This window comes from Tenrec ecaudatus, chromosome 7, assembly GCF_050624435.1.
Source record: "Tenrec ecaudatus isolate mTenEca1 chromosome 7, mTenEca1.hap1, whole genome shotgun sequence".
Lineage (NCBI taxonomy): Eukaryota > Metazoa > Chordata > Mammalia > Afrosoricida > Tenrecidae > Tenrec > Tenrec ecaudatus.
In genome coordinates this window covers 95467621-95477702 of record NC_134536.1, presented here as the reverse complement: position 1 = coordinate 95477702, position 10082 = coordinate 95467621, and the positions used below count along the sequence as shown (strand labels likewise).

The 10082-nt window shown below is 43.7% G+C and overlaps 1 pseudogene; it reads right to left on the bottom strand.

Annotated features, from left to right (window-relative positions):
* Window positions 1–2436: 2436 nt before the first annotated feature.
* Window positions 2437–7547, bottom strand: LOC142452433 (interleukin-6-like; annotated as a pseudogene).
* Window positions 7548–10082: the final 2535 nt, after the last annotated feature.

Below are 10082 nucleotides of genomic sequence, written 5' to 3'. Positions count from 1 at the left end.
TTTTCAGACTGGAGTCTTTACAGGAGCAGACAGGCTCATCCTGCTCCCACTGAATGACTCGGGGTTTGAAACCACCAACTTCACGGTAAGCAGTCCAATGATTGACCCGCTAGGCTTCTAGGGCTTATTGAGAATTACCTAAGGACTCATGAAAATTCAATAAAGTCATGTGTCACTTTACATCCATTATATAGTCTGTGAAACAGGACATTACATTCTTTGGATAGTGTGTGAATACAGTATTGAATTCTAGGCCTGCTTTTTCTTTAGGCATCTCAAACAAGCTTCATAGCTTAGCAATGATCATCAACATGCTGAGAGGCATTCACTTTTATGTTTTATCTTCAATCACATTGAAACACTTAGGTTCTGTGTCAACTTGGCTAGGCAGGATTCTTAATAGTTTGGCAGTCGAGTCCTTGTAACCCCAAAGATTGGATCTAACATAAAGGAGTCAACTCCATGCTGGGATGAACTGTGAACAGCTAAGCAGTGGTGGGAAGATTATACTGGAGTGCAATCCACTCCTTCAGGTCATAGCTCTGATGTAAGTGAAAGCAAGTTTCCTTGAGGATGTGGCCTACTTCCTATATGAGTAGATGTTGTGGGAGAGCTAGCTCCTTTATTTATTTATTTTTTTTTTTTTTGCTGAGTATGGATTGTGTGTCTGACTCGTTCATTTTGTCTCTTTAGACCAGTGGTTCTCAACCTTCCTAATGCCATGACCCTGTAATACAGTTCCTCATGTTGTGGTGACACCCCCCGCAACCATAAAATTATTTTCTTTGCTACTTCATAACTGTAATTTTGCTTCTGTTATGAATCAGACGACCCCTGTGAAAGGGTCCTTTGACCCCCAAAGGAGACACCACCCACAGGTTGAGAACCGCTGCTTTAGACATAGCCTATGGTATTGCTTGCTGACCCTGGGAGTCATCAGTAACCTGCCATCTGAACTGTCAACTTTGGGTTCAGTCACCTTTTCCATTCCAAGCCTGACCTGCTGACTTGGATTCATCTACTTCTGCAGCCTGTGATGCTCCTGCATATTCTGCGTGTATCAGCACCCAATGTTATACAAATCATTAGAATCCTCCAGTTTAATGATGACCCATGGACTTGAAACCAGACTGGATTTGCTTGCTTCTCCCCTAGTAGCATAGTGGATTATGTGTTGGACTGCTAACTACAAGGCCGGCAGTGCAAAACCACCAGCCACTCTCCAGGAAAAAGAAGAGACTTTCTACCCCCATGCGGAGTTGCAGCTTCTGATAGCCACATAAACAGGACTATCCGTGCTTAATAGGCTCACTATGAATTGCAATCAACTCGATGACAATGAGTTTCACTTTGGGGGGTCTGAGCTTTGATAACACTGAGCCATTTTCTTGATACGTCACTGGTTTTACTTCTCTTGAAAGCACACACAGTCAGCAATTTCTCCATATCTAAAAAGAATCCCTCTCAAGTCTCAAGGAGCCAATCTTTTAACAACTTGGAAAGTGTTTTATTTGTTTTTGAGGATCATTTGTGATGGTTGAGTGTGACGCATCTAAATCACAAACACTACCTTTCACTGATTTTCCACTTTCATGTCGTTTCATTACTTTTGTTTCACTTCTAAATCAATCCTTCTCCTTATCTTCTTGCTAAAATCACTGAATTGGAGAGCTATTATTCACTTCACAGTAATATGTTCAAAAGAATATTAAACAGAGATAATGTTGCGACAGTCAAGTGATGCAAAATACACAAGATCGAACATGGCTGTCTATGAATCAAAGCATATGCTGCTTTGTGGTATATTTTAGCTTAAAAGTACAGCACATACATAAGTCAGTAACAGGTATTTATTATGATAATAAAGACAGTCCTGGTGGCATAATGGGTTATAAGTTGGGTTGATGACTGCAAGGTCAGCAGTTTGAAACCCCCAGCTTTCTACTCCCAAGAAGAGTTTGTTCACTGCCGTGGAGTCACAGTAACCCTAAAGAGAGGGTAGAAATGTCTCCATGAGCTTCTGAGACGATAACTCTTTATTTATTTCATTTTAAAAAGCTAATTTATTGGTTTAAAAAAATTTAAACATGCAAATACAACATGAATATTTCTTACACTTTATCTTAGCCAAAAGACCGAGAAGTGACTTTATATGAATATTTCTTTAACAATAGATTCAAATTAGCAGTTTATGTGAGGTAAGTTGACACACTCCATGAAATGATCTGCCTCCGGGAAGGATGAGGGTATCCAAGGTGCAGAGCCGTTTGACCATATTATTTCATCTCCAATGGCATTTCATAAAAATATATATATGTCATTTTTATAAATTCACTCAAGTGTACAGATTTAAGTAGCAATACAATAAAGTATCATCCTAACGCTTACATAAGTTTTAGTTCTTCATAGAGAACTAGATAAGTTATGTGCCATGTATCTGACCAGGTGAAGGAATGCCCACGAACTGCAATGACCATGAATGTCCCGGCTACATTAGCCGAACAGCCCTCACGCTGAACTGAATGAACTTCTCCAAGCTTTGAAGGCTGAGGTTAATCGTTGTAATCTTCAGCCACTTGGTGTTTAAGTGCCACGTAGGCAGCTCAGTGGCATTTGTGGTTGGGTCAGGGGTGGCTATTTCATTTGCATGGTTTTCCTTCAGGAGCTGGATCAGTGCTCTGATGCTCTTCAGCACACCTGAGAGCTTTCTGTTCTCCTCTTCCAAAGTGCTCCCCACGAATTCCATGTAGCTGTGAAACTTGTTGAATCCATCTTGGAAGCATCTGTCTTCTTCGCTCATCTTTGGAAGGTTCCGGTTGTTTTCTGCCAGTGCTCCCCTGCTGCTTTCACACTTGTCATACTTGTCACACATCTCCTTTCGCAGTTCCTCGACTTGGGAGAGGATGGACATCAGGACTTCCAGTGTTTCTTTTGAAGAGGTGAGCGGTGGTGTGTCTGAGATGGCATCGCCTTTAGAATCTCCTTCCAGGGGTCTCAGAGTGGGAGTGCAGAAGCCATCATCAGGAGCAGCCCCAGGGAGAAGGCTACTGGACTGAAGGTGCTTGTTGAGAGGGACTTCGTAGTTGAGTGTCTGATGGGCAGATGCAGCGCTCTTATGTTCCTGGTCAGTCTGGACGTCAGTCAAGAAGGGCCTCGGATTCTGGAACTTGTGGTCACAGCGCTGGTTCCCAGTATGACTTGACTTGCTGAATCCACAGGTGGCTGGGAAGGACTCCCCTCACGGGAAGGGCTCTAAGCTCTGAATCTGGCTCTCCCTCCAGCGCCTGGACTCTTTTATGGGATCCAGACACCTCCAGGATGGCCATGATCTCAGCAGCCAGGTCTGTGCAGAGAGAGAGAGGAGGAGAGACTCCCTTTATTTCTGAGCAAGGCCGACATGTACTTAGGAAGGGGCTCAAGACGATAACTCTTTAGAGGAGCAAAGCTTCCGACACTCACAGGGCCAGTTCTAAGTTCTCCTGTAGGGTCACTAGGAGTCACAATCAACTAGACAGCAGTGAGTGCGTGGTATGCCGAGCACCAGTATACACCGGGTCGCCCAGTCACTTTGTCTACGAGAGACATCCGCTCCATGTGCTGCATATGGAAAGCTGTCGTATTCAAGATGCCGATTCTATTGTTGGAATAGTTTAATTCTATTATAACCTTATGGGATCATGGCATTTATGTGGCTGGACACTGTCCAAGCGGTTATTACTCAGCACATTACTGTTTTGCTACAAGTGCAACATGTGTGACCATTCTAATTATTAAAAACACCAATAGCAGCTAGTGAGTCTTACTCTGTTCCAGACACTGTGTTGACAGCTTTAATGAATTAGTCCATTTAATTCCCACAACATCCTTTGAGGTCTGGGAAAGCAATCACCTAGGAAGTAATCTCCATGGATTTCCAGTCAGGCATAAAGTACAAAGGTGCTAAAAACAAATCTGCTTATTTCTAATTCAGAGTTGAGCATAATGGTTTAATGTGTAGTGAGAAAGAGAAAGCAGAAGAAAAGCAGTCATTTGAGTTACTAGATAGAACAGGGAATTCAACTGCCACCTCTTGAATAAAAACCTCAAATCAATAAATACTTATTGAATATTAATGCAAAGCTGTGAAGTAGGAAGATAAATTAGGTCCTGCCCTTGGGGAACCTAAATTCTAACTATGAGAGAAGGGAGGGAGAGAGTGAGAGAAAGAAGAGAAAGGAAGGCAAGCATTACAAGGCAGGCTTCGGGGGCATCATTAGCAAGTTTTTACCTAAGTCACTCTAACTAGGACCCTGGGAAAAGCCCAGGGAGAATGTGAACAGAATCTAGTCTTGACAGGGTAGCAAGTCAAGGAGAGAAACTCCATCAGATAGAAACAACCTGAAAGGAGTGGGCAAAACAAGGGCATTAGAAGCCATGCCTGAAGAGACCAGAGTCTAAGGAGCAAATGTAGGATTGGACCAAGAGCGACCCTGGTAAAAGAAAAATGAACAGGAAGATCTGATTAACAGCGGGTAGCAGGTGGGTTCTGGATTGGGCTATTCTCTATAGTTCAGCAGTTCGAACCCACCAGCCGCTCCATGGTTTAAAGATGAGATTTTCTGTTCCTGCAAAAATGCATAGCTGTGGAAACCCAAAAGGGACAGTTCTAACTTATAGGCTCAGTATGAGTTAGCATCAACTCAATGGCAGTGAGTTTGGTTCCAACAGAGCCTGAAGGAGCCCTAGTGATGCAGCATTTAAACACTTGGTTTCCAACCAAAAGGTTAGTAGATTGAATGCCCCCCATCCCTCGTAGCAGCTCTGTTGAAGAAAGACCTGGCAATCTTCTCCCATAAAGGTTAAAAACTCTATGCCATTGAATCCACTCCTATTCACAGTGACCCTTTAGAAAGAGTGGCTCTGCATGGTTTCTGTGGTAGTTACGTAATCTGTTGTCAATTTGAGAGAGAAGAGTGTGGGGTGGAGTTTAGCCTGTCAATCAGGCCACAGCTTGATGGCCTCATTTGAACACGCTAAAGAGCATGTTGGAGGCAGGACACACACTCACTCCCTGAGACACGTTGCTGATGAGCCTGATGGAGCTACGCTCATGCAGCCAGAGCCTGGGGAGCTGAAGGAGCCACGTGGGGACCCACATCAGCGCTGAGACGTTTCCACTGTCACTGGATCACAAGACTTTCCACCTACTGGCCTGTGACCTTCCTGCATTCAGCATATGCATGAGTATGAAGAGGAATTTATAGACTGGTATAATACATATGGGCTAATATCGGACCTATATATTTTATCTGTACAGGGCTGGGATGTTTTCTTAATGTATAATTACTCTTTATGTTAAGCTCTTTTCTATACACATACGAGTGTCTGTGAATTTGTTTCTCTGGCCTACCCATACTAACACAGTTTCCAAGGCTGTAAATCTTTACAGAAGCAAACTGCCCCTTCTCTCCTCTCTGGAAAGGATCATGGATCCTCATCTGTCACCATCCTTTTGTTTAGCAGCCATATACTTGTATCACTGTAGCCCGAGGACTCCCATGAAGATTACAGTCTAGAAAATACCTGCATATTCATCAAGGTCAACTACCTGAATATGATAGTGAATTTAATCCAAGTCTACTGATCACATTGGGTTTTCTTTCAGTGAACCTCAAAATTGGAACCCAAACGGGTAGAAAGTTCAGCATAGCAAAATAATGATAAATTTAATAGAGTCCTCCTATCTCAATTGTTTTAAAAAGGGTTCACATTGTCTGAGTCACATTTGCGTCTCTAACTCCAGTGACTCTCCGAGGGAGATTGAGATTTCTTAAAGCAGCGGCCTCCCCCCCCCCCCCCCCCCTGCCTCACAGCACCGAAGACCAAGGAATTCCCCCCTCTCCCCCCCACCCGCCTGTCAAGATGCAGCTCAGAGACTTAGCATTCAACCCCCAATGGGCCCTGCCTCACAACGCCAGCTCACCCTTGTCCTTTTCACATTGGGCAGCCAAATGCTACTTACTCGCCAAGCAAACTCTGTGGGAATTCTGCATTAATCACTTCACGTCTTTTCAGGAGTGATAACGTGGAAGAAATTTTCGTTTTAGGCCCCCACAAACTGGTCTTTGATTTTTTTTTCTTGCAATTATTTAAGTTGTTTTTTTCCTCAAGACTAAAAAAATGAAAGCCTAAGTGGTTTGCTGAAACTGTCTGATAGCCGTGATTTACCCCTGCTGGGTTCAGCACTGCGAGCATGCCCGGGTCCCAACTGTCTGCATCAACCCGCTGAAGCGATGTCACCTGACAGTGGCCTCGAGGGCCCTAGAGCACCTGCGAGAGTAAGATACTCGCTTTCCATGGACGGGTTTGCTATTTGATACAGGCACGGGCTAGCACACCGCTCGTTTGATTTAGTGTGACACTGGTTTCTCTTTGAAGTGCTGGCATCTGCAACTGCGTGATGCATCCGCGTGCGTGTGTGCGTGCGGAGGGCGAGGGTTGTTGTTTTTTGTTTGTTTGTTTCTCAACTCATGCATTTTAAACTGGATATTTCCATTCTGACTTTGGCCTTCCTTTCACTGTTGAAAATTCAGGGTGTGTCCTAAAAGCTATTTTTCACCTTCCCTCCTGTGAAATGTGACTCTGCATGTACTCCTGTAGCCAGGCCGTTGGGGCTATATTTCTGAATAATATCATCAACAGAGCTAACATTACTTATTCAGGAGTAGGCAGTGAGCCGAGCACTCTTTCTTGTATTACCTCCTCCAGTCCTCCCATTATTTTTAGACTGGAGAGTCGAGCTTTGGCGAGGTTCAGCATTTGCCCAAGGTCAGAGGTGCTGTGTTTCAAACTAGTTTTTGAAATGGAGAGGACTGCTTCTCATGTAAATGTTGGTAATATCTAGAAAGTAGTCATTTTGACTTGGCGAGAGTTGAAAAGAGCTATCACTTTTGTCATTACCCATAAATCACTTACTTGGAGTTTGAGTCCTATCGATCAATCACTAACTTTGAGCCTGGCCCTCCGAAAAGATGGAGGGACCACTCTGCAACGTTTGACTCAGATTTGGATTAGTGACTAACACATGCGAAAGCTTTGCTTCTTAACAAGAAGCAAAATATGCACTGTAAATAATGCACTAAAAGTATTAGGGGTTTTTTTAAGTATTAGTTTTAAATTTATTTCAAAAAGTATTAAGCAGGCAGATGTTTAGAAAGATCAATACGCTCATTTGAATGTGCTATGTGTTCTTAGAAGGAGGGGTGGAAGGAACATATTTTTCAACCAGCAATGGAAATTTTAAAATATCAACTCATTTAGAGCATGATGTTGTCCTTAAATAGTCCCTCAGAACAAAATGACAGAATGTCTCCTGGTATACCAGGAAAGGCACACTCTTGACGGCCTGGCAATCCTGCGTTCACTTTTTATTTCCTCCACCGAGTAGCTGCGTGACTTCGGGTAAGTTACTTAACCTTCTGGATCGGCATTGACTCCTTTGCGAAGTAGAGATACTTTCTGCCGTTCAGGGCAGATTGGGGAATTAGAATAATGAGAATGGCAGCCATGGGTTAGCAGCAACGTACCCTATCATCGTTCAACCTTCTACAGAAGACACCAGAAAACGCCTCAGCTCCTCTTTCCCCGTAGGCAACACGAGGGCTTACACGGAGGACAGTTCTATGAGGTCGCAGACTGCTCTTACTCGGAATCATTTGATTCTTACATTTCTCTGCACAATGATTTTTATAGTGAAAAAAAGCCCTCGTGCCTTATTCCTCTTTTTTTTCTTTCTGAAGAAAATTAGAATTGGTAAGAAGCTCTTCCCCTCGTCTTTCCAAGACCCCTCCTTCAGTAAGAGAGCGCATGCGTCCTTACTGACATGCAGGCGTCCATTCTCTGGCCTTGTGACTTTGTCAGAGTTTCCATCAGATCTCTTGTTTCTCTATTGGTGCTATTGTTGGTGCAGTACTTATTGTTGCTGTTATTTTTTTATATTGTTGTTTTGACCAAATTTATTTGCAAGAAAATGCTCAAAGACTAAAGGGAGGGTTCAAATACCTTCCCTGACACTGGAGTTCATAACCATGATCCTGCTGCAGCCCAAGGCAAAGGTAGCACCGGAGCAGAAGACAAGTCTTTGTGTCACCCCTGAGAATTCTATCAATTGAACTAATAGCAGACGCAACAACTTCCTGGAAAGGCACACACATTACTTCCGCACAACTTCCCAAAGACGGCACTTTAGTGCTCAACTGTCTTCCTTATGACGAGGTCACTTAGCACTGGCCAGAGATTAGCCGATACGTTGAGTCCTGCAGGTAACTTTCTATGTAACAAAGAGTTCATTCAGAATTTTCTGAAACAATTTAAGGCCTTGAAGTAAATGATAGACAACTCTAGTAAGAAAAGATGCCCAGATATATATACCACATCGAATGAAGGGGGAAGTGCAGAGGGGAGACCCAAGGCCCAAGTGTCAGCCAATGGAGATCCCCTCATAGAGGGGTTTAGGAGAGGAGATGGGTCAGTCAGGGTGCAAGGTAGTACCGATGAAGAGCACAGCTTTCCCCCAGATCCTGGATGCTTCCTCCCTCCAACTACCATGATCCGAATTCTACCTTGCAGGGCTGGATAGGGCAGAGGTTGTACACTGGTACATATGAGGGCTGGAGGCACAGGGAATCCAGGGTGGATGATACCTTCAGGACCAAGGGTGTGAGGGGCAATGCTGGGAGAGTGTAGGGTGAGTGGGTTGGAAAGGGGGAACTGATTACAGGGATCCACATGTGACCTCCTCCCTGGGAGAGGGACGGCAGAGAAGGGGGGGAAGGGAGACTCTGGATAGAGCAAGATATGACAAAATAACGATGTATAAATTACAAAGGGCACATGAGGGAGGGGGGAGCGGGGAGGGAGGGGGAAAAAAAGAGGACCTGATGCAAAGGGCTTAAGTGGAGAGCAAATGCTTTGAGAATGATTGGGGCAGAGAATGTATGGATGTGCTTTATACAATTGATGTATATATATGTACGGATTGTGATAAGAGTTGTATGAGTCCCTAATAAAATGTAAAAAAAGAAAAGGGAGAAAAAAAAAAAAGAAAGAAAGAAAGAAAAAATGATTAGGGCAAAGAATGTACAGATGTGCTTTATACAATTGATGTATGTATATGTATGGACTGTGATAAGAGTTGTATGAGCCCCTAATAAAACGTTTAAAACAAAAACAAAAAAAGAAAAGATGCCCAGAAAAGAACTATAAATGCTCTTTTGCTGTGGTCTCTCTCTCTCAATCCTTTCTTTCCCCCTCCCCCCTCTCTCCCCTCTTTCTCCTCTCCTCTCCTCTCCTCTCTTCTCTTTCTCTTCTCTTCTCTATCACCTTCTCTCCTTAATAAAAACCCATTTGGATCACACCAAAAAAAACTATAAATGATACTGAAAAATATTGTGTTAGTCTGGGCACTTTAGAGAAACAAATCCACAGAAACTCATGTATAAGAGAGAGTTTTATGCACAGGTTAAATGCACATCAAGAAAACATCCCAACCCAGTGCTCCCCAAACCCACAAGTCCAGCATTAACTCACTAACCCATATGCCCGACACCAATCTACAAAGTCCTCCTCCATCTCACAAAATACACACTGTGATGCCAACTGCAGGAGGAAAGCCGAATCAGTGAACATGTAAGCATCTCAGTGAACATGTAAGCATCAGTGAATATGTGCTGACAGGGGTCTCCACACGGCTGCTCCAGCACCCAAGGCTGCATCAGGGTAGGTCCATGTGGTTTCTCCTTGGGGATGTCTCAAAGGAGACAACTGAAGCAGGAAACTGGCTAAGGCAGCTGCGCCCTGGTCCATCCATCACAAAGCAAGAGACCCGAGAGCTAGAAAGGCAAGGCTCACTGAGCCATTTATCTCTCCACCCTTCAGTTAACCCCACATGTGTTTATCCACCAGGTTGGCACAATAAACTAACTCAAATATTCATTGTGAAACCCTCCTAGAGAACTAAATATGCAACCATGAGGCTATCTGCTCCCCTCAAAAGAGTTACAGTTTCAGAAGCCCGATACAGGATCAATATGAATCAGAATAGA